This window comes from Protopterus annectens, chromosome 2.part1 (genome assembly GCF_019279795.1).
Source record: "Protopterus annectens isolate FY-2018-M chromosome 2.part1, PAN1.0, whole genome shotgun sequence".
Lineage (NCBI taxonomy): Eukaryota > Metazoa > Chordata > Ceratodontiformes > Protopteridae > Protopterus > Protopterus annectens.
In genome coordinates this window covers 620,403,311-620,417,248 of record NC_056729.1, presented here as the reverse complement: position 1 = coordinate 620,417,248, position 13,938 = coordinate 620,403,311, and positions in this window count along the sequence as shown.

The following is a 13,938-nucleotide window of genomic DNA, read 5'->3' as shown; positions in this document are numbered from 1 at the left end:
ACACTATCTGTGATAATAGAAGAAGATTATTAAACTTTTATGTACTAATGGAGGAAACTTAATGGAAAACTATATAACTAAATTAATAATGTCTTATTATTTCTGACATATATATTACTTTCTTAATTATTTGTAATTCACTGTAGCTTTTGGCTATTTTTTGTTAAATTTTTAGTTATTGGTAGGTAGACAGATAGTATAGTAGTTTGTCTATTTGCTAGGCAAACTAGTAACTTTGGTAGCCATGGTAAGTTGAGTTGTATTAGCAATATATAGAGTTGTAGTTGTAGACTTATCTTTGTTTTTGTTATTTGCAAGTTTTACTAGTTTAGTTTGTAGAAAGGAAGAACTTAAAAAAATGTGAACTGTTAAGATAGTGTTGGAGGAGTGCATTCGAGTGTTATATATAATTAATTAATATGGTGGATAAATGCGTCACATTATCTTTTAAAAAAAATCTTTTTAAATCCATGGTATAGATAGTTTTATAGTATAGTATAGTATCTATTAATGTAAATGGATTAAATAATGGCAATAAAAGTAAATCATTAATGAGATATTTAAATTAAATAGAGGAGACTAAATTGATAGATAATGATGTACAATATTTAAATAACTTAGGTAAGAAAATGTTATCATCTGCTTCTTTTAACAAAAAGAGGAGAGGAACTGCTATACTTTGGAGAAAATCTATTGTAATGTTGAAGGGCATGGAATCCATTAAAGATCCCAAAGGAATGTATACATTTGGAATAATTAAGTATAATGGTAAACCCTATATACTAGCTAACCTTTACTGGATTCCTGGAATAGATGCAAGAGTGGCTAAAAATCACTTAAAGTTACTACAAAGTCATTGGAAGGATAGCTTAATTTTAGCAGGGGATTTTAACTACATATGTAATATAAAATATATAAGTTAATAGAAGAAAGCTAAAATACTGGAATTATTTAAATCACTAAACAGATGTATTAGTAATAATTATTTAGTTGATTTACTAGCAAAAGCAGAAGATAAGTAATTGTTTTTCACTCATTATTCTTACGTGCATGGGATACAAACTAGAATTGATAGGATTTATGCTTGTATAGATTTACTCAATAAAGTGAAATATTTTAAAAGTATTCCTTGTCCTTTATCTGATCATAATGTCCTAAGAATTAATATATTAATGGATATAAGGAAATTTATATATATATATATATATATATATAGATATGTGTGTGTGTGTGTGTGTGTGTGTGTGTGTGTGTGTGTGTGTGTGTGTGTGTGTGTGTATATATATATATATATATATATCTATATATATATATATATATATATATATATGGGTCTACTTTGTTTCATGGAATCTCATTTCACTGAATTTCATTTCACTCCAACCACATTGCTGAAAACACAAATTACTGAAAACTTAATTCACTGAATCTCATTTCACTGAACTGAAGTTAGTATATATGGCACTGTGCAGAGTACTGTAAGGCAAGTAAAAGGTATATGCCCTTTTACCTACTTTAGTGTGATCCTGGTGTTAGTATATATAGTTAGGGGGGTCTGGGGTGCACATCCCCCCACACTGGGGGATGTGGGGGGGTGTAGCCCTCCATTTATTTTGAGTACATATTGTCTTCTGGAGAGAGTTAGTCATTGGTTTTGTAAGTATGCATGTCTATGGTTTAAAATGTATTGTTTTGAATTTTTCATTAAATATAATATAAAACAAACTAGGTGGGGGATTATACCCCCACTACCGTTACTGTATATACTAACTCTAAGATTGCACTACAGTGGGGAAAAGGGCATATACATTTTACTTGCCTTACAGTACTCTACACAGTGCCATATATGCTAACTTTAGTTCAGTGAAATGAGTTTTCAGAAATTTGTGTTTTCAGCTATGTGGTTGGGGTGAAATGAAATTCCATGAAACAAAGTTGACTATATATATATATATATATATATATATATATATATATATATATATATATAGTTATTTATATACACACACATATACATATGAAAATTATGAAATTAAAAGAATTTAGGAATTGCCTTAAGGAACAAATCAGAAATGTTTTAATCTTTAAATTATAATGGTCAGGTTAGTAAAGTCATACTATGAGACTCCTTAAAAGTTAATATTAAATATAGAATGTGAAGCTGGGCTAATAATAAAATGAAAGAGTGGATAAAGAGTTGTTAGAAATACAAGATAAAATTCACAAAAGCAAGGTTTGAATAACAAATAAAGAAATTAGATAATACTGAAGTCATTAAAAATTAATGATAATACATTTGTTTTAATGCATAAAGTGGAGATAGCTTTAGAAAAAAAATAAAATTGCACAGTTGCATGATGACTTCAGAAAGTTTACATAGATTAACTAATAGAACTAAGATGTTACCCAAAAAGGCACAGATCAATAATATCCAATATCTTCATGCCAATAAGCTTACTCCAGACATAGAGGGAATGCTTAATATTTTAAAAAATCCATGAGGATCTTAATAAAGATAAAAATAATAATTGCGATGATTACAAAACTGACAAACATTTAATGAAAAATGTTACTAATAAACTTAATGACTGACAAATATATCTGCTGGATAAGTCTATTACCCTGATAGAAGTTAAATACATTTTAAATAAGGGAAATGGTAAAGCTCCAGGTGTATATGTTTTCATTATGGAATTATATAGTCTCTTTCTCTTAAATATTTTATAATTACTGAGTGACATTTACAGGATAATCAGAGCAACAAAATAATTCCTCTATCATGGAAATTTTCTATACTCTCACCTATACTTAAACAAGTAAGGGATCATAAGTTAGTTTCCTCATTTTATTTCATCATTAAATGTAGACTATAATGTATTTACTTCCATTTTCACTACAAGATTAAGAGATATAGTAGATTAATTAATGAGGTTCAAACATAATTTATAGTTAATAGATTAATGTATGATAACATAAAAAGGGTAGTAACTATCTTGCATTTAGCAAAAGGAATGAACAAGAAATTGCTGCTAATTAGCTTAGATACTGAGACAGCTTTTGATTCTGTAACTTTAGAAGTGTTTACTTTTCTAGAACAATTTAAAGGAATATTATAAAACATGTATAGAGACTTCAAAGCAAATGTTAAACTTGGATCATGCATTTCCAAAGGATTCACTTTAAAGAAAGGCACAAATTAAATATGTTTTGTGTCCCCTCTAGTAATTGCATTAGTTATTGAATCCATAGCTAATAGTATAAGACACAATGAAAAAAATGAGATTGCTAATCTAAAACGCAACTTTTTCAAGATGATATTTTATTAACTATGAGTAATTAAATTATTCAATCGAAGAAATATAACAGGAAATTGAAAAGTTTCAAGAATTATTTCTGTCAAATGTAATAATAATAAAAATTAAACTTTAGTGGTAAAGCAATTACTAGATAGTAAGTTTAAAGAGAAATAAAAATAAAATTCTGAAGGAAAAAAAACAAAATATTTAGGAATAAAAATCTATTGAAGAATTTAATTGAAAAAGTGTTACTTCTTATTAAAAAATAGAATGGATCTTTTATTTTTTACTTTTGAGGATAGGTTAGTACATATAAAATGATTATATTATCCAAGATTTTATATATATATATATATATATATATATATATATATATATATATGGTCTACTACGGTTGATTGAAAATTCACTTGATTAAAAATTAAACTATTAGGACCACTTCACTGAAAGCTCACTTCACTGAAAACTCACTTGACTGAAACTCATTTTGTTGAAAGTTATAAACGGCCTTTTCCCCACTGAAGTGCGACCCAGGAGTTAGTATATAAAGTAAGGGGTAGGGGGTGAAGCCCCCCACATATCTTGGTTATATATTCTCTTTGGAAACAGTTATTTATTGCACTTGTAAGTATCACTGTGTATAGTTTAAAATGTTTACAATATGTGGGGGGCTAAGCTCCTCGCACCCCCAATGTGGGAGGCTGTGCCTCCCACCCCCTCCTTACGTTATATACTAACTCCAGGGTCACACTACAGTGGGGAAAAGGCCATTTATAACTTTCAACTAAATGAGTTTCAAAGACATGAGTTTTCAGTGAAGTTAGCTTTCAGTGAAGTGGTCCTAGTAATTTCATTTTCAGTCAAGTGAGTTTTCAATCAACTGTAGTCGACACATATATATATATATATATATATATATATATATATATATATATATATATATATAGGTCTATATTCAATCACCGATTGCTTACAAAAGTGAATGCTGATTCATCAACCCCATGTAAGTGAAATCTTACAATCTCGAACACTCAGAACAGCAATTTTTTTCCCAGGGGAAAAAAATCACTGTTCTGAGAAACACACACACAAAACACACAAACACCACAAACTATTTCTAATGTGGGGGGCTTCACCCCCACCCCCAGCACATGGGGGGCTGTACCTCTCACAACCCCCCTACTTAAATAGACCAACTCAGAGACCAGACCACACTACAGTAATGAAGAAGGCAAAATACCAAAGGTGGCCAAGGAAAGAATTCATTTATATTATGCTTCATTATTTTGCCGTTTCACGCTATAAAGTTCGATCAAGACACATTCGAAAGAATGCATCTTCGATCAGCTAATAGGAACCTATATATATATATATATATATATATATATATATATATATATATATATATATATATATATATATATATATATATATATATATATATATATATATATATGTATATATATATATATATATATATATATATATATGGTTCCCCTTCAGAAGGTCGAACGGCTGAAATCTCAAAATGCATATGGCTGAAGCCATATGCTTGAATTTCAGAAGCTCGACCTTCTGAAAGAGGAAAAAAAAGAACAACGTAACACAAAAGAATGTTTCTGCAGAGATGCAAGCCCTCCTGCACCCCCACACCCCCCGCTGCTTATTTATGCCAACTCTGAGATCACACTACAGCGCAGAAAGAGAAATCTCCTGTTCTGCGCTGTATGCCAATCCCCATTCAGAAGGTCAAGCTTCTGGAATTTCGAGCATATTGTCTCGACCATATGCATTTCAAGATTTCAGCCATTCGACCTTCTGAAGGGGAACCATATATATATATATATATATATATATATATATATATATATATATATATATATATATATATATATATATATATATATATATATATATATATATGTATATATATATATATATATATATATATATGTGTATATATTCCATTCACTAGCTTTAATGTCAGACAAAGAACTTGGAAAAATGTTAACTTCATTCTTATCGTATCCTAAAAAGCCAAGAACTGCTTATAAAAATCATATAAGATTATGTGAGTATGGTGGTATTAGCTTCACAGATGTAGAATCATATTCTATTGCTGTAAATTTTAACTCTGTTATACTCTGAATAGACTCAGCTTACACCAGTCAATGAAAAACCATCCAAGAGCAAATTAACTACATTCTTATAACTTTAATAAAATGACAAATTAGAAATATAGAATAATCCTTTCATCTGGTTAACAAAATTTACCTTAGAAAGAAATTCATGTGATCTTTAGACTCTGCAAAAATTGTTAATAAATATGTTTTTAAAAATCCTTTGATATCAGAATAGAAATTTTTATGCATTCCCATTCCACACAGCTCTAGATTTAAGGAAACTCAGAACAATGTTAAAATGAATTTACTTAGAAGGAATGGATTAGTAGTATTGTCTGACGGCTTTGAAAAGGAAAAATGATGTCACCAGAATGTTTAATAAAAGAATATAAGATGGATGAATCTGCTAACCAATTAATACTATCCATCAGTAAGAAATTAAATGAATTTGAATTTAAAATGAGTGAAAAGGAGATGAACACTATTCCCTGATTATATGACTATATGAATGTTATCATTGAAGATAAATTGACCTACAAAGGAAGCTTTCCCTATATAAGTTAATTATAAATAATAATAATAATAATAATAATAATAATAATAATAATAATAATAGTAATCATTTTGATGCTAAATACTGGAACATTTTAGATACTAGTGAAGTGAGTGACTTAACAGGTGGTAAGAATAAAACTTTGTTAAATAAATCAGTTAGATACACTTCTTCAAGTTTATATCAGAAAGTATTTTTATGGGGAATTATATAATAGAATATTTATTACTCCCTAAAAAATCTCTAAGTTTAGCAAAATAACTTCTTCATTTTGTTAGAGATGTAGTAAAGCTGTCAGGGATGATTGGACAAGTTTATGGATTGTAAAAATTAAATGTATATAGGGAGGAGATAAGTTTGTTTCTAAGAGGTTATGGTCTGATAATTGTTCTTTAACTACATCAGTAATACTAATGAATGTTACACTTCCTGTACCTTAAAAGCCAAATAGCAAAAATGTGTTGGGATATCTTGGCAGTTGCTAGAAACATTATTACAAAAAAAATTGAAAATCAAACTCAGTTCCTACGTTCAAAGAATTTTTAGATTTAACAGCAATAGTATGTAAAACTGGAAATGAAATGATCAGAAGACTTTCAGTGGTTAAGAGAACCTTGCAATGTTGCTATTGAAATACAAAGACTCTTAATATGTTAACTGTACAAGATTACCCTGATGATTCAATATAGTCAGATCATTGTGCAACAATATGTGATGTTGGATTTCTTCTTTTCTGTGTAAATATTGTAAATATGTTAAATTAATAAAACAATTTATTCTTAAATAAAAAAAGATTTTTTCATATACAAAAGTACTCCAGAGGTGTGTAGATGAAATGACTGAGAGGGTAAATGGTATAGTCAATGTAACTAATTGTATTCTATTTTATCAAACTGCTAGGTAAGAATATGATTTTTCTCTGGTAATATCACTAGAAAGGCTAAAGTCAACAGGCTTGGGTATGAAAAAAGTGTGTGTCAGATCTTTGTAACTTTCTTAAAGTACAAGCAACATGTACTGACTTCAGAAGGAGTTTGACAAAGTCAAAGCAGTTATGAATATGTGCATTTCTCATGCTACATAATCATATCTGCATTGACTATGCATTGTACTATATATTTTCAAGTTCCTTCTTACTTTCCAGACATAACAGTACCACACATGAAGTTATACAAGCATGATGTAGTATGACTTTGGACAATACAGGAAACAAAATGTTTTGTAATGTTTAAAAAGCTGGTCACTGTGAGACGTACCCAGACCTTCACTCTGCAGGCAGATGCTTGCAAATAAGGTTACGGTACAATGTTACTCAAGGAAGGTTGACCAATGGCTGATGAGTCAAGAGCTATGACTGATTTTCAAGCATTCTACGTTCAAAAGGAAATGGTGAGGCTATATATATATATATATATATATATATATATATATATATATATATATATTTTTTTTTTTTTTTTGGCTTTCTACACTTAAATTGTGGAATCAGATTATAAACCATTTTAAAGTGTATGAAAGAAAGCTTTACAAGAAACACATGCAAAACTTAAAAGGAGTGTCTGCCATTGCAAAAAATATGGTCTGTAAGATCAGTACAAAAAGGTCAAAGTAAAGGATATAGCTAATGCCATAACTGAAGCTTATCAATGTGAGTGAAAAGGAGTTTTATTTGTGAAACACGTGGAATGCCATTGTCTGCTGAGAAGTTGGAGGAGTTAAATTGATGTGTAGGGCAGAGATCAAACCTACATTCAGTGCATGAAATAATCATGACAAAATGATCAGAAAATGTTTGGTCATTTCTCTCCTGTATCTGTTTTCCATTTTGAGATGAATTTTTGTTCTTACTCAAAGTAGACAGAGTCATTATGTCTATATACCTATGAAAATGCATGTTGTGAGACTTTTTTTGGCAAAAGCTATCTGTACACATAATAAATTATGCAGAAAAGGGAAGCCTGTAAATTGTTAAAAAATCAAAAAGAAGAGATAAAATCTCTTGATATTTAATGAATAGTTTAGATGAATATGGAAGTTCATTTCTTCAGGGGAAAAAAATGGACATAATATTTTGTGTGTGTGTGTGTGTGTGTGTATGTGTGTGTGTGTGTGTGTGTGTGTGTGTGTGTGTGTGTGTGTGTGTGTGTGTGTGTGTGTGTGTGTGTGTGTGGGTTCACTACAGAATCCCAAAATACTGAAATCCTAAATTTCAGTATTTTGAAATTCTATAGCCGAAACCTTTAAATACCGAAACCCCATTACAGCAAATTTTAAAATTTATTTTGAAATTCTATAGCCGAAACCTTTAAATACCGAAACCCCATTACAGCAGATTTTAAAATCGTGAACCTACAGTGCCAATACACCACACACACATACACACAATCCCCCCACAATCAAACAAACAATCCTACACTGCAGACAAGCAGGGGGGCAAGCCCCCTTGCACCACCCATGTGGGGGGCTGCGCCCCCACACCCCCTACTTATGTATACTAACTCTGAGATTGCAAAATCACACAAACAAAGGTAACTCACACACACAAATTTCCCAGCCCCTTGCACACACACATCACAGCCAAAACACACACTAACATACACTAAAGCCCCTCACCAACACACTCATACATACTTGCCTACACTTATACCTATAAATTCACACACCGCAACACCCCCCCACTGATATATATACTAACTCTGAGATCGCACAATCACACACACAAAGGTAACTCATGCACACACACACATTTCACAGCCCTGTGCACACACACATCACAACCAAAACACACACTAACATACACTAAAGCCCCTAACCAACACAATCATACACATTTACCTACACTTAAACCTATGCATTCACACACTGCAACACCAGAAGCTCCGAACTTCAGTATTTTGAATTTCACGCTTCTAGTGTTTCAGAATTTTGGGGCTTCAGTATTATAATTTCGAAATACTGAAATTCGGGATTTCAATATTTCGAAATTATAAAGAGAACTTGTGTGTGTGTGTGTGTCTGTGTGTGTGTGTGTGTGTGTGTGTGTGTGTGTGTGTGTGTGTGTGTGCATATATGCAGTATTTATTTTATATATATATATATATATATGTGTGTTTATATATATATATATATATATATATATATATATATATATATATATATATATTATATTTATATGCACGTGTGTATGTGCGTGTGTGCGCGCGTGCACATGTGTATGTATGTATATATTACTAGTCAGAAGTTTTGCAGTCAGATAAAACAGCAAATGAAAGAGTCACAGTGTTGAGATTTGTCTTTGCTAGATAAAGAATTACTGATGAAAATATTCCAGCTAATGTCTTTCAGTTTCTGAACCAGCGGTTTCACAACTTTGGACATCAATGGGAATTTAAATATGTGACTTTCAGTCTCTAATATTCTCAAAGCAATGGTAAGTGGAACAGATGGTCCAGACACTTAAACATTTCATTACAAGGTATGACAGTTTGAAATCATCATCATATTATTTGTCAATACTTCCCAAGTTCAGAAATACTCCACTGTAATCTGTGGGTCCTTCTCTAGCACAACTGTCAATGGCTAGATTCATTTCTCTTAGTAGTTCCTGACAGGCTGACCATTTGAGTCACTGACCCACCCCAATCCAACTCGACAGATCTGAAGAAGGATGTGCTCCTCAGAGAGAGAAAAATAGCAATGTACCTATGCACATTTGTTTTTGACAACACTGCTGTTTGACTGGGTTTGACATATACAGTGGTTTCTTTTGGTATTTATATGTCTTTGCTTTTTGGCATCAGAAGACAGAGAGGATGTATTGCTGTTCATTTTATGAAGTTTGTTTGAGACGATTATGTTTGTTGACGAAATAGCAAAATTAGTTTTTCACTATCCCCTCTTATTCTGTATTTGCATGTTTCACACACGATAAAGCTGTGGCAGTGCTAGAACCTAGACACTTCAGCGTGCTGATATTTGTGGAAATATGTGAAGATGTTTGTGAATATGAGCTGTTAGATCTACTGAATGGCAACACATGCAAAGTAATGTATTTCAATCCATTTTCCAAAAGCAAAATGATAAATTATCAAAAATATAATGTCCATGCTTTGATAGTATGTTACCTATTTGATGACATTTGTTCAACAGCAGTTTGGTTGTGTGAATGTGTAGAAATGCAGTTTCATTTGTGTGAGCGTTACATTGTATAAAACGCCATTTGGTTAACTGTTACTCCTATAATCCTTGAAGAAGTTAGTATAGGACTTGAGTTGTGATTTGCGTTGGGGTTACAGCTGAGGGTTAAGTTCTGGTTACTGTTCTAGTAGTAGTTAGGTTCCAGTTAAGGTCAGTTTTAAGATTTTGGGGTTCCAGATAAGGGTAGGTTTAGGGTTCAGGTAAGGTTAGGTTTAGGAATAGCATCAAGTATAGGGTTATATAAAACACTATGGCTAGCTTTAAGGTAGGGTTATGTTTAGTTATAGTGTTAGGTTTATGTGTTAGTTTCAGTGTTATGGTTAAGTTTAACTGTAGGATTTGGATTATACAGAGCTGGCATTCTGTTCTGCATGATGGCAGGAGGGCAGTTGTATCCAACAAGAAAGACTGTGGAAAGTAAACTGTACTTGTGTGTTTGGACCATTTACAGTAATGCATGTGCAGCAAATATTTTAATTGCTGGATTTTAGCATACTTGTTTTTAAATATGTAGATTTCATTATGTTTTTATTTGAGTAGATGCCACAGAAGCTTATACTAAAAATAACATTTTTTTAAAGCATGCTTTTATGCATTTTAAATACACTTATAATGCTAATACCTGATCTTCATGAATGTCATTGCTGACAAACTACCTGATGTGGCAATGTAAAACTCATATACAGGACAGATCTTCAAAGCAAGACTCCAGTGACTCAGTACAGACAACAGCGTTCTTCAAAAGTAATGCAATACATAAAATAGAACAGCATTAAACTAGAACTAGCACCATGTTTTCAACCTGGGAGGCAAATCTCATTGTCTTATAACATAAGCATGTGCAATGCTGGTATATTTAAAAGTAAAAAAATATTCTGTACTTTCTGGGGTTCCCAATAAAAGATTAAATTCTCAAAAGAGTAAACATTAAAACATCAAGCCTGGGTAACTACTAAAAACCCAGAAGTTTGAACATTACACCAAACAAACAAACTCTGCCTTGACCCCTTGTTAATTATATATACCAACTACAAGAATGCACCACAGTGGAGAAAGAGCAAATGCTCCAGTCCTCACTGTATTGCGATCTCATACAATGACAGCCCATACAGTTTGAGCTTCTGGGTTTTCAGTTATCTAGGCTTGATGTTTCAACATTTTCAGCAAATTTTGTCTTCAGAACTAGAAGATGACTCCTTATATTTGACAGGACTAATAAAGTCAGGTGCACCCTTTGATGTCTAGTAACATATATTCTTTATGTTAATATTGTTTGCAGTGATGGTGAATAACCTAGAGAATGCACAAAGTAGATTTACTTCACCATGAATGAAACGTAGCATATTCTTTACCCAGGTAAGGAAAGGGGCTATATACCATGCTTGTTTCCACATTTTACTGTGTTGTATATATTTCTAATTCCTTGTAATATGTAATTTACTTCTGAGATGCTTGTAGATATCCATAGGTCCAAAAAAAGCAGCCAGTTTTTGAACGCAGAGAGAAGCAAAATATAGTTGAAGATGTTTTAAGAATCATGTTTGCAACAACTGTAGTTTGCCCAAAAAATGTTATATTTTCATAATGATTGTATTACTATAGAAATATTAGTGCTGATTGATTATATAGCATAAACCTGGGCTAGCTTTTATAAAACGTTTTAGCTATCACAGTGACTGTAAACTCAAGCAGGCATATCATATGAGCATGTGAGTGAAAGTACAATATATCTAGCCAGCTGCATAGCATAAATTTTAATGATATGCAATTGTTTATTTATTTATTTAAATTTGCTTGCCAGGGTAAAACACTGATCAATGATCAATTACAGGCACAGCTTTTGATATTACAGTGACAGTAAATTCAGGCATGCATATCATATGTGTATGTGGTTGAATATACAACATATCAAACCAGTCTCATGGTCATCTTTTATTTGTAATAATGCATTTAATGCAATGCAGATGCTTTTATCATGAGGAATGCTGCTGCTAGTGAGAGAAAAGAAAATGAATTCCATTTGTTTACCTTTTAACTGTTGATGTTTCAATATGGCTGCCTGTCTTGCCCTCACGAGATAGGTTTACTCAAGGTGAAAAGACATTTTGCTTAATTAAGTGCTTGAGTTTTAGTGGGTTTACTTTCATTGTTATGCATCTGCACTTACAGAAAAAAAGCTAATACATTATTTGCTGCTACAAGCCTACAAGCATGGATTTCTACTGTTGTATAAATTCCATCAATAATAAAAATTCAAATACCCCAGCAATGGTTCAGTAACTCAGCTAATACTTTTAAGTAGGATCAATAAACAGGTGCAATATAGCTACCTAATAAAGAACAAAAACAAAAAACAACAGTGATTTATTTCCTTGTTTTTGGAATGTTGCACTCCGCGAATACATATATGTAAGGAGAAAAAAAAATCACAATCTTAGAAATGCATTATGGAAGCATATATGCATTTGTATTTATTTAGTTTGTTAGTACTGTAAATGTGGTTGTCCAAGGACCCTTTTTAGCCATGACCTAGGCCAATGTGACAGTTACAGTATTAAATAGTTATGCATAGTAATACAACTTTGGACAATTGCAGACAAGTGTTACAAAGAAAAAAGGAAAGTCAGTTTACATTCAGATACATTTTTAGAATACTGACATTTAACAGATGTGACTGCAAACATATAATTAACATTGGCCAATACATAAATATAGATAGTAACAGTTTCATAAAATAATATCTAAGTAAAAGTTGACAATGAAGAAGTCTTCCACAGAGGTATACTTGCTGCTATCCATAACTGGACTAACCTTTGCTAAAGAATGAACATACACTGCCCTCTATAATAAGATGGAGGTCTTTGTAGAATAGTAGAGGTGGTCAGTATCTATAGTGTAATTGTTTGATGGCCGGCTATGGAAGAAGGAGTGTTGCTCCTACTGTTATGGGAAGTCGTTTTACTCTCTTTAGAGATCTACACTAATGCTTTGTTGAACTAATGAGTGGAAAAAAGCTGCAGATTCTGTTTACTAATGTGTAGGTTGTATATATTTTGTTGAGAGTTTAAAGCTACTCTCCCTAGACAGTATTCGGTTTTGGGAAGGAAAACCTGTATGGTAAGGCTCTTATTGCTATGGTGGGTAGTTGGTCAGATGTGGTAACAATAATAACAACAACAAGAAGCTGCACCTCCAGCTGTCTATGGAAACATTAATATTGCCTGTCATTTAGGGATTAAATACTACCTTATATTCATTCTCAACAGTAACTGACTGAGAGTAATTTTACACCAATGAGTAGATTCCATGTGAAAAATAAATATAAATTGTAAGTTTAGTGCGAAAACGTAAAACATGTTCTTACCTGGTACAGGGAAAAGGCTGAGGATGTTCTTTAAAGCTGATTTCATGATACACAACATCAGCATGCACTAGAATAATGCAACCAAGCATAATATTTCCATCTTTGGAAAACGACTGTAATGAGTCACTTTTAAGTTCACACTGAATCTGCAAAGAATTCTTAATTGTTGCACAAAAGATCACAGAATGTACCATTAAGTGTTTAAAAAACATCTTAGCTGGGTTACCCTATGCAATGCCTCAGTGGTTATGTTTTATGCATTTAATGCTACTTTGATCAAAATATAAGAAAAGCATTAGTCTGTAGCTTTTGTAACTGAATATTCACCAATGGGCAGTTAATTTCAAATTAATGAATACCATTTTTTACAGTGGCTAATACTCTACTGGTAACTGCAAAGGAATA